Here is an 11,417-nt window from a genome sequence, read left to right on the forward strand (position 1 = left end):
ATATTAAGTTTACATGCTATTAAATTAGATAGGAAGGATAAAGTAGATTAACTATTAAAGAATTAGAACAAGCATATGCAAATATAGAGTTGATTTACAGAATGGTCTGATAAAGTTTTGTCTTCATCCCTGAGGATGTCTGGGGGTCCAGTTTTTAACTATTTGCTAAGATACGGGCCTCAGGATCTTTGTTTTGGTGTTCAAGGTTCAAATATCCCGTGGTGATCTGTTTCATTACTAATGGTTTGCTGCAGGCCTAACTGCTTTGATGAACTTAGCTGTATCAAGTAACCAAGGGACTATAGTTTCCTGAGAGCTTCTACAATTCTCGGTCTTAGTCCTCAGTGCTTGCCAGCACTCTATTCCTCTTGTAAAACCGTCACTTTGCTTTTAAATAAAAGCCTTTTGTGAGTATATGCTAGAAATTCCAGGGAATCTTTTCAAATATCTAAGGAAATCTTTGCAGCATATAAGAGCAAATAACCAATGAATCAGAGGGAAGACAAAGTAACAACAGAAGATCTCAGTAATTCAAAAAGAAGACAATATAGAAAGAGTAAACTGTAAATCAAAAAAAGGGCAAAACAAAGAATGCAGATAGCAAATGCTAGAAACTCCTCCAGATATTAGAATAATCATTGTAAATGTAAATATGTGGAAACACAGCTAAATACACTTCAGATTCTTGTTTTTCACTTATCTTTTTGTTTTAAACGTTGCTTAAAAACCTTTCCAGGGGTGCCTGGATGGCTCAGTCAGTTGAGCGTCTGACTTTGGCTCAGGTCATGATCTCACTATTTGTGGGTTTGAGCCCCACGTGGGGTTCTGTGCTGACAGCTCAGAGCCTGGAGATTTCTTCAGATTCTGTGTCTCCCTCTCTCTTTGCCCCTCCCCCTCTTGCACTCTATCTCTGTCTCTCAAAAATAAATAAATGTTAAAAAAAAATTTTTTAAAAACTTTCCAAATGCTTAAATTTCATTTGAAACAGATATTTTAGAATAAAATATTTTGTCTCTAAAATAAAATAAAATGTATTTACAATATATTTTTCTTTGGTTAATGCTGGAATGTTGGCCTAAAAAGGGACAGTCAACATGTTTTCTCAACCCACAGCTTTACCATCTATGATTATAGCTGCTGAAAAAGATGAGTTTGACATTTCAGTGAGTATTCTGACTCATGAACAAGGAAGCTAGTCCAAATAAACTGGGTCAGCTGTAACTAAGAAAGGAAAATATGACAAAGACCATCTATCTCTCAGCTTTATGTTAATCATTTGACTCATTGTTTCTTATACCACAGACATTTTAAATAGTATTATGTGCCATTTAAAATATGGCATCATTTTGAAACCAATCACTCTGAGTTTAAAGGAAAAAAATACTTGAATCTTTTAAAGGTAAGCATGATGATCTTTTCTAGAGCTGAAAGTCATTTGAAAAAGTCATGGAGTCTCTCACAGGGTAAATCTTTGTATTTCATTGGTTGGATAAGGGTACATGATGGCTGGGAAATTGAAAAGGCCTTGTGTAGTTGACATTAGTAAATGCCTGCCAGATGAAAAGCTAGTAAAAAAAGTCTTGCCAATATACTTTTAAATGATAGAGTAAATCTTAAAACTTCAGTGAAACAAAGTTTTTAGCTGAAAACATGAAGACTGAGTTAGCATCTTGTCTTCAGGTTGTACTTTTGACTTACAAATGCACATACAGATGTGACTAAACTTTTTGCCGACATCAGTTGAGAATAAGTGCAAACTAACCATCATAAAAGATAATTTATGGAAATGCTTGGCAAAAAAAATACCAATATTACTGAAATATGCAAAGTGCTGAAAAACCCTTTTGCACAGTCATTTTTTTTATATTGAAATAATTGTATTGATGTTTGCACTTTTGATGCAGAAATGATAGTAAGTAACACTTCTGGTTTCTTATCAAGATATACACACCAAACGATACCAATAGTGATCTTTCCTCATCATTATACACAGTTTAAAAAATGTCAGCTTCAAGCAAGTATTAGAATTGCAGAAACTTGTAGTACCTTTCGAACATTTCAAGTTTCTCTGATAGTAAGATGGAGATATTATTAATTCCAATTTTTTAATATGAAAAATAAAATGTGTCAATATTAGGAAGATCTGTAGAATTCATTGAACAAATATGATACAAAATCAAATATGGGTAAAATACCCATTCAAAGGTAAACTAACTAATATTACAATACAAAAGTGTAAAAGATTCATTGATATGGATTCAGATTCTACATTACGATTAATTTTTAAGAAACTACCACTGGTCAAGATGGAATATAGTATCAAAAATAGCTACAATTATCTGAAAAAGACTACTAAAATACTTCTATTTTTTTCCAACATAATTTTTGTGTGAGGCCAACTTTTCCTTATATTCTTCAAGCAGAAAAACTTATTGCAAGAGATTGAATGCAAGAATAGAAATGATAGTCCAGATCTTTTCTGTTAATGTGTAAACCAATGGTATTCTTCTAATTACTTATTTAGGATAATATTATTTTCAATAAAATGCATTAACATATAATAGTATCTTATTATAATTGTTATTATTATTAAGTAAATTGATAAGCAAGTATTTTGAAATATCTTAATTTTAATTTCTAAGAGTATTGATAAATATAGACCATATAAAATATCTGAGGAGATTTTTAATCATTTTTAAAATTATACAGATGGGCTAGGATCAAAAAGATTGGTACTTGCACTTGTTAACAGAGATCAATATATAAGAATGTTCAAAAAAGGAATTACTATTGTAACAGATTGTAAACAATTAAATACATTTTAAGTAATAAATGGGCAAAAGAATTATGTTGTATTAATTTATGGTATTTATTTTATCATATGACTATTTACAGAAAAATTTAAATTTAATAAACTGTGATCACAATGCAAATCCTCTAACATGAGCTCATATGAAATTTTAGCCCTGCATGGCTATAGGACAGCTCTGATTTTTTTTTTTCTTGAAAGGCATATTTATTTCTCTACTATGTTGGTTCTAGATTATTCTCTGTCTCCACAACAGAATATGAATCCCTCCTTTAATTTTAAATCTTTCTGATGTTCATGTTGATAAATTTTAGAGTGTAAAGACACTCTCCTTCTATGTTCTCAGTTACTAAGATCTGATTTGTCCTGATCTGATGCTGCTCTGATATTGCACACTTTAGATATTAAAGAATTTCACACCCCCCCACTGAGATTTGGACAAGGTGCTCTTTTCAACCACTTCATAGCTGAGAATGGCTTTTCTTCCTTTTTGTTGCATTGAAGGAGTAACTATAACATTTACAGGGACTTTAAAGATCTTTTGGATAAATATATATAATATATGTAGGTATATTTTCAGGTTTCATTCATATATGTGTGTATTAATATATGAGAACATATGTATATGTGTGTATGACATATACACATATATATATGTCTATAACATAAGCATATATATATGCATATATATATATTATAGACATGTATAGAACTAACTGAAAACTGAAAATGTCCTTTTCAATTGTCAAGATATCTTGACTTTCTGTTATATCCACTGTGAACTCTAGACATTATTTAAGTTACAGATTAAAAGGATTTTGCTTTACTGTCATTTAAATTATTTTGAAATATAAAGACAATTCTGTACACTGCATTTAGAAAGAACTTCAAATAAAGTAATTCTATGTCCACTGAAAAAATACAAATAGTATTCTAATTTCAGAACCACTGATTCTTTTTTTAATCATATGCATTTTATTCCAAATATAGTATAGTCCTATACAGATTTGATTTCAAAATAAGAATGTAATATTAACAAGACATGAGTTGGGTTGCAAAATGACTCATCAAAAAATATTATTGTTGAAAATGAATTTGTTTTTAACAGAAACATTGATAAATGTTCTTTAGATTTTTAACTTTGATATGCAATATTTTTATAGAAAATTTGTTAATTTTTTATATAAGGAGCATCTTTATAAAATAAAATTCAGCATAATATAATGACAAATGGAGAAATATAAAATATAAAGAACATTTAATATGACTTTTTTTATTGAATTCAGAGAGTGCTAGGGACATTCAATCAAATGGTTTTGCATTCTGGTGACATAGCTTTGAAATAAAATTTCAGTGGACATAATAAATATGTTTCTCAACTTTTTCTCTATTTTTTTAAAGTCAGGGAATTTTTAATATTTTATCCATGAATAAAAAATGCATTTTATTCTTTAAATTACACTAAAATCAAACAATCTATTAAGTTCTGATCCTGTCAGTTGGTACTTTCTAGACCATGGAAAGGAGAAAACACATAAGAGTCAGGGAAATCACAACTTGAAACATTAACCACAGAATTAGAGCTCAAAAAAGTAGCAATGGCCCCTCTCATGTTTCTCCACAGCTTTTTGACATAATGCCCCAATACTATACCACAGTCAGCCTCAGACTCTAATAATGTTACTAACTGTATTGATTCCTTGACATTTGTAATTTGTTGTGCAAACTATTTGTCTTCTACTCCAAATGCCTTTATATTACCTTATTCCTTTTAAAAAAAATTTTCACTTCCTATTTAAGCTTTCTGGTTATAAAAGTAGTGTGTATTCACTATAAGAAAATAAACAAATATTACTATAACCCAACACACAAGGTAAAACCTAAATAAATTATAATGCATATGGCTTCAGGCATAGAATAGAAGGTTCAAGATGAATAGCTCAGGAGCTTGATTCCCTGGTTTCAAATCCTCTCTTTGCTAGTCTTTAATGTGTATTCTAGAACAAGGTCAATAAGCTTTCTGGGTTTCAGTTTCTACGGGAATTAAATGGTACAGATCTCATAGGGCTGATATAAGGCTTAAAATAATTAACAATTTATTAGTAATAGTGACCTCATAAGTCTGAAGATGTCTAAGATTAAATTTATCTGTTGTAAAGATGAAATTAACCTGAGAGTACTATTTAACATCCATTATACATTTGCTTTATAGAGTAGCAGTAAAATGGTGTGCTGTTACCACTCTATCTCATATTATGTATATTTAGCAACTGCTGTTTCATTTAGCATAAACATCTCCCTATACAGTAAATATTTCTCCATGTACAGTAAAAATTGTGGGTAACTTGTTCCGTAAGTGTTCCGCAAGAACAGCAAACCTTTCTAATAAATTTTAACTCGATAAATGAGAGATGTCTTGCAATATAAGTAGTACCTGACACCAAATGTCACATGATCACAACTGAGCCAATGGTTCTTGAAATTCAGTTTGATACACAAGTGCTTTGACTTACAAGCACGTTTCCAGAACGATTTATTCTCCCCAACCAAAGTTTTACTATATTCATAATTATTGCTTTTTTAAAATAAATCTCTACTATCCTATTGTATGAACACAATGTAATTTAATCAAGCAGTCTGATATTTTGGGATATGTATATTGTTTCCATTTTTAGTTTTGGAAAGAAGGTCAAATTTAGCACTCTTTTACACATGTTTAATGCTAAGCTGTTTTATTCCTTAAAATGCTTTTCTGGTATCAGAATTACTAGAATTAGAGGTATTTAACTCATTCATTCAAACAATATTTGGTGCATGTCTGTATGGGGCCTGGCATTCATCTCAGAACACTGGCACTTACTGCCAGGTTTCCTGTCCCTGTAGAGATTGTATTCTGTACAGAATAATTTATGTTTTTGATACACAGTGTCAAATTCCCTTATTGACAAAGCTGGTCATCTTCTCCCCAACAATTTATGAAATACTAGTCCTTAAACTTTAGCCAATTGTGAATAATCTAAACAAGTAAGTGGCAATTTAAGAAGCCAACAACAACAACAAAAATAGAAAATGTGCAATTTAACATGAGAAAAATAATATGAAATTTTTTGCTTTACTTCTATTGAGATTTATCTTAAATATATATTTTAATTAAGTGTTAATATTAAATAGCTCCTGCATCTACCAGTATCTCTCAATCATCTATTATCTATCTATCTCTCCCCTGTCCACTTTTCAGTTGTACTATACATAGTGGAGAGTCTAGCTGCCAGTTTGGGTACATGGAATGAAGCGCATTTCTGAACTTCTTGTCATATATAAGTAGGCATATGATAGAGTTCTGGATAACAAGATATAAACTGATTAGATCTTCAAGTGAAAATAATTTCTTAATTTTTTACCTTTACAAGTATTCTATTTGTAATATTCTACTTTATTCCAGTTTCAGACTCCATCTTTTCAGTTTTGCCAGTTGTTTTAGTCTGTATTTACTGATGTACAAAACAAGTACTTCTCATGTGTTTAAATGCACCAAATGAACCCAGCAATGCTGATTGATAGCACGGTTAGAGTAAGAGCAATTGATTTCAGTCTTGACTACTATTTAGTTGTTATGTGACCTTGGAAAAGTTATTTAACATCTTTGAATTTCAAATTCTTCATCTGTAAAAGAGTGATAGTAATAGCCATATCACATATATCATATGATTAATGTCAAGTTGGAAAACAGAAACTATATGTTGAATCCTGAGAATACTGTCTCAATGATTTCTTTCATTATTGTTGTAATTACTACTATTAACATTTTAACTAGAATGCCCCAAGCTTTTGATCACAAAGCAAAGCCATATTACCTGTCCTTTTTGTGCCTAAATTATGGTGGCCTCAGGAAATTTATTGTTGGAAATTAGACATTCCTTAATGTGTCCTTCCCATTCTTATGAGAGTTCACAATGAAGTGTCTCATGTATGCTCACAAAAGAAAACAAAAAACAAACAAACAAACAAAAAACAAAACACAAAACAAACCCTGTCACTTATTTGGGAAGACTTCATGGTGCCACTGTTATTGACATAATAGCATTCATGTACAGTCTACTTTTACTGATGATACAAAAATTTCTATGTATTCTTGGAATCAAAACATTGATAACTTCTATGGAAAGTTAGGAAAAATGGCCTTATCTCTGATACTCTGCAAAATGTTATCATTGTAGCCCTGCATATAAAAGTTTACACCAAGATACCCTTGCCATATTAGCTCCATAAGTTACCAGCTTTCACCAACATCTTTCCATTAAGTTTTGTTTTGTTTTTTTTTTTTTGTTTTCTATCTCTAAACACAGGAACAAACTTTAAATTTAAGCAGGTAAGAATACAGTCATAATAAAACAATCTTCATTGTCTGATATCACATATCTCCTCTACCCACCCCAAAAATAATGGGTATAAAGCAACCCAAAACAACCCCATACTTTATTATTATTATATGATTACTACAACTATTCAGAACATAAATCAAAAATTGGGAAACAAGAAACTGGGATTCATAAATATTCAAAATAATTGTTGGGCCAGTGAAATACAAGTCAAAATGTGTGTTAGAAGCTGGGAAGCCAAAAACGTTAAAATTCTACCTGAAATATGCTACTTTTCCTTGTAAAGTAAGAAATACTATCAACAAAAGCATGTTTGAGTTTTATGCTTTGAAAAAATAAGATTTAAAATGTTCTTCATGGTATCCAATAGCACAGAAGCCTAACAATAAAGAGAATTATCATGCCTAAAAATATTCATATTTTTATAATGGGAAAAGACAGAAAAAGTCATCACCTTTATTCTGATTTTGACATGGTGGCATGCAAGTTAAAGACATATATTCTAACAATAGATTTAAAGTGTTTAGTATGTGTTGATAATACAAGATAACCATTTTCTCTTTTATGCCTTATATTTATGATTATTATATTGTGAGCAATGTCTTATCCAACGAAGAGTTAAATGAATATGAATCAGGAACATAAGTCAGATAACATTCATTTGTATAATTCTGTTAAAGAATAAAAACAATTTCAAATATTACAATAGATGAATACAAACAGTTTACATATGACATCGTGCACTTTCTATGATCTTAGAATTTCTAAAATACTTACACTTTCTCATGCTATTATCTCAGTTATTGTAGAAGAGACATGCTATTGACAGGTTTTGGATAATTATTTCCATTTTACATTGAGATAAATTGTGACATTGAAATACCTCATGGATTTTCTTAACAGTATATTATTTCAATGATTTGGACCAATGAAACAATGATGTAGGGATATGACTGAGGTAGTGGTATGAAAGAAATAGACATGAAATAGACAATAATACATGACCCATAGAAAGAATACAGGCTTTTAAGTGAGAGTCTCTTGTTTTTAATTTCAGTGATCTATAATGTGTGAAAATAAATCTTTCAGACTCAGCTTTCTCATTAATAAAAGTCAGATAATACACAGTCTCCAATTGGTCTTCTGTGAAGATTTAAAATAAAAATTTAAAAAAAACAAGAAAAACTATATAAAATTCCATTCAAGTTCTTAGCACATGGTATAAAAGTTCACTCATTAGTTTTCCATTGCCATTTTATTTATGTTAGCCACAACTACATTTATATTAATCACTTTCCCCAGCCCTCCCCACACCTACACCTCCCCCCACACACAGCTTATTTGATCTTTTAAATATTACATAAATAATTAAGGTCTCAGAAAGCTATCTTTGTTATAAATAGCTTTCTCTTCTGATTTTTTTAAGAAAGCTCTCAAGCTATTAAGTCCAACTTAAATCCATGCTTTTTGAAATGGACATTGTGTCTAATATTTAAATAATAAATACATATGTTTTCATTCCTTCTAGTATAATGGATATTTAATGATGGAGAAATCCAGTTTTGTAATGTTTATTTACTTGAGAGAGAGGGGGAGACTAAGAGAGCAGGCGGAGGAGGGGCAGAGAGAGAGGGAGAGAGAAAAAAACAAGCAGGCTCCACACTGTCAACACACAGCCTAACCCAGGGCTCAACCCCCACCAACCATGAGATCATGACTTGAGCTGAAATCAAAAGTTGGAGTCTTAACTGATGGAGCCAACCAGGTGCCCGGAGAGATCTAATTTAAATACTGTAGAGTGTTGGCAGGGGGGTGGGGGGGGTGGGGGGGCAGGCCCCTTTGGCAGGGTAGGTGTGGTCTTCTGTGGCTGGAGGGCAGAGTCTGATGTCCAGCACCTGGGGATGTGGGTCAGGGTGGACATGCACCAGATTTTGAGTGGGGGTCATCAGCTTCCTCTGAAAAAAGATTAGGTACAACATGAAGCAGAATGGTGCAAACGGGAAGAGCATGAGCTCTGACATCAGACAGGGGGACAGAGAACTTCTAGTTGTCCAAGAGAAGTAGTCTGCAGAAATCTTTACCACCTTGGAGTAATAAAGAGAAGAAAGAGGGACATCTGGGTGGCTCAGTAAGTTAAGCGACCCACTTCTACTCAGGTCATGATCTCGTGGTTCATGGGTTCGAGCCCTGCGTCCAGCTCTGTGCTGACAGTTTAGAGCCTGGAGCCTGCTTAGGATTCTGTGTCTTTGTCTCTCTCTACCCCTCCTGCACTTGCTCTCTTTCTCTCTCATCAATAAACATTAAAATTTTTTAATTAAAAAAATAAAGAGAAGATAGAGTATAAATAAAGTATTCTAACCCCATGGGGGAAAAAGTCAACTCCATAAAACTGTGGAGGAAAAAAGAGATGTGTCAAAAGGAATCATCTATAGAAAGAAGATTGCAATCTGTCAGAATGTGGTTCCAAAAATTTTAAGAAAAGTGAGCATTTTAAATGTACCTAGTATCCATTTGCAAGAGGAAACATAGCTCAATCCTCAGGAAAGAAGCATGGCTACATGCAGTCACTGCCCTACGTGGACGCAATATGCATATATGAAGGAAGACTGTTTTCTGGGAAATTATGGAAAATCCAGATTGAACAGAGTTAGTTCAAAGAGGCAGGATTTCAATCACAGGGGCTGGCTTTCTCTCTTCTGCATTTTGGAAACTTTTGCCAGCTCATTCTTAAGACAAGGAGCCCAGAAGGGAATTAGAATGATGGAGATGCTGCTAAAGGAACAGTGTAGTGCCCCCTTACCTGAATACCAATCAGCAGGGAGCTGTATTGTGCTACTTTTGCTCCAGAATCACTTCTTGGCCACAACCCATCACTGATGCAGGTTTCAAAATACAAATTTAAGGATGGTGCCGGCAGCTTACAGAAGAGGACATGAAATGCACATCAAATGATATATTCCCCTGGGAGCATGCCGCAGACAGAGGAACTCATGGACGTGAGACTTCTAACTGGATTTTTATCACATAGTCTTTTTATGATTACAAATGAAGGAAAAAAAGGAAGAATAAGGTGACATCTGCCATTCTTCAGGATGTCCTGCTGATTGATTGGTGACGGTGTCAGGGAAGCCAAGGACTGGACGCCTGGCGAGTGGTGCTTGTGCCCATATGTCATCAGCATCATTGCTTATAGAATTCATGAGAAGATTCTAGGATGGATAAAGTAGTTAAACCGGATACCTGATGCATACGTGACCTACAACAGAAAAGAATGAATGTACCAGGCCTGTGTTGAAGCTAAGTCACATTTTTTTTTAACGTTTATTTATTTTTGAGACAGAGAGAGACAGAGCATGAACAGGGGAGGGGCAGAGAGAGAGGGAGACACAGAATCTGAAACAGGCTCCAGGCTCTGAGCTGTCAGCACAGAGCCCAACACGGGGCTCGAACATACGGACCATGAGATAGATCATGACCTGAGCCGAAGTCGGACGCTTAACCGACCAAGCCACCCAGGCGCCCCAAAGCTAAGTCACATTTGGAGTAATGTTTGAGTCTCAGAAATGGGGAGCATTAGAAGTCTACCCATAGGTACTACTTACCTGCCACTAGTATAGCTTTTATAATGTGACATGTCAACCACATGATTTGATCTTCTGAAAGAACATGGAATAGTGTGGGAAGGCAGGTGTGACTTTGGCATTGTGTGATGTGGAGCGCACCATGAACCTCTCTGTGTTTCACTGGCAAATGCGGATTCCAGGGCACAGGTGTTCTGTGTCATGATGATTAAACAAGGAAAGGGAGTTTAGTGTGAAAAGCATAGGTTTGGGAGTTTGACAGACCAAGTGTTGCCACCCACTAGCTCAGTGATCGATAATCTCGAATTTTCAATCCTTCTGAAGCTCCTTTTCTTTGTACAGAAACCCTTTTGGGGTTACAAAATTAACTTTGTGGGGTTGTCTGACTTATTTGAGATTGTACATATAGAGTACCTACTACTTTCCTTGTTGCATGGAAGTCTAGTACATAGAAGCCATTGTTATATAAAACCATTTTGAAAATGTGCTTCTCAAATGTAAGATAGTAATACTTTGCAAATTAGGTGACAGTAGTTTGCAATTCGCATGTTTGGAAGCCAAAATACAAATGCACACTACTTAACAGAAAACTTGACGAGAGGCAATAATTTGGAATTCATATACTTAAGATAAAAATTGGGCCATTAC

The sequence above is a fragment of the Puma concolor genome, chromosome A1, assembly GCF_028749965.1.
Source record: "Puma concolor isolate L17-30 chromosome A1, mPumCon1.1.hap2, whole genome shotgun sequence".
Taxonomy (NCBI): Eukaryota; Metazoa; Chordata; class Mammalia; order Carnivora; family Felidae; genus Puma; species Puma concolor.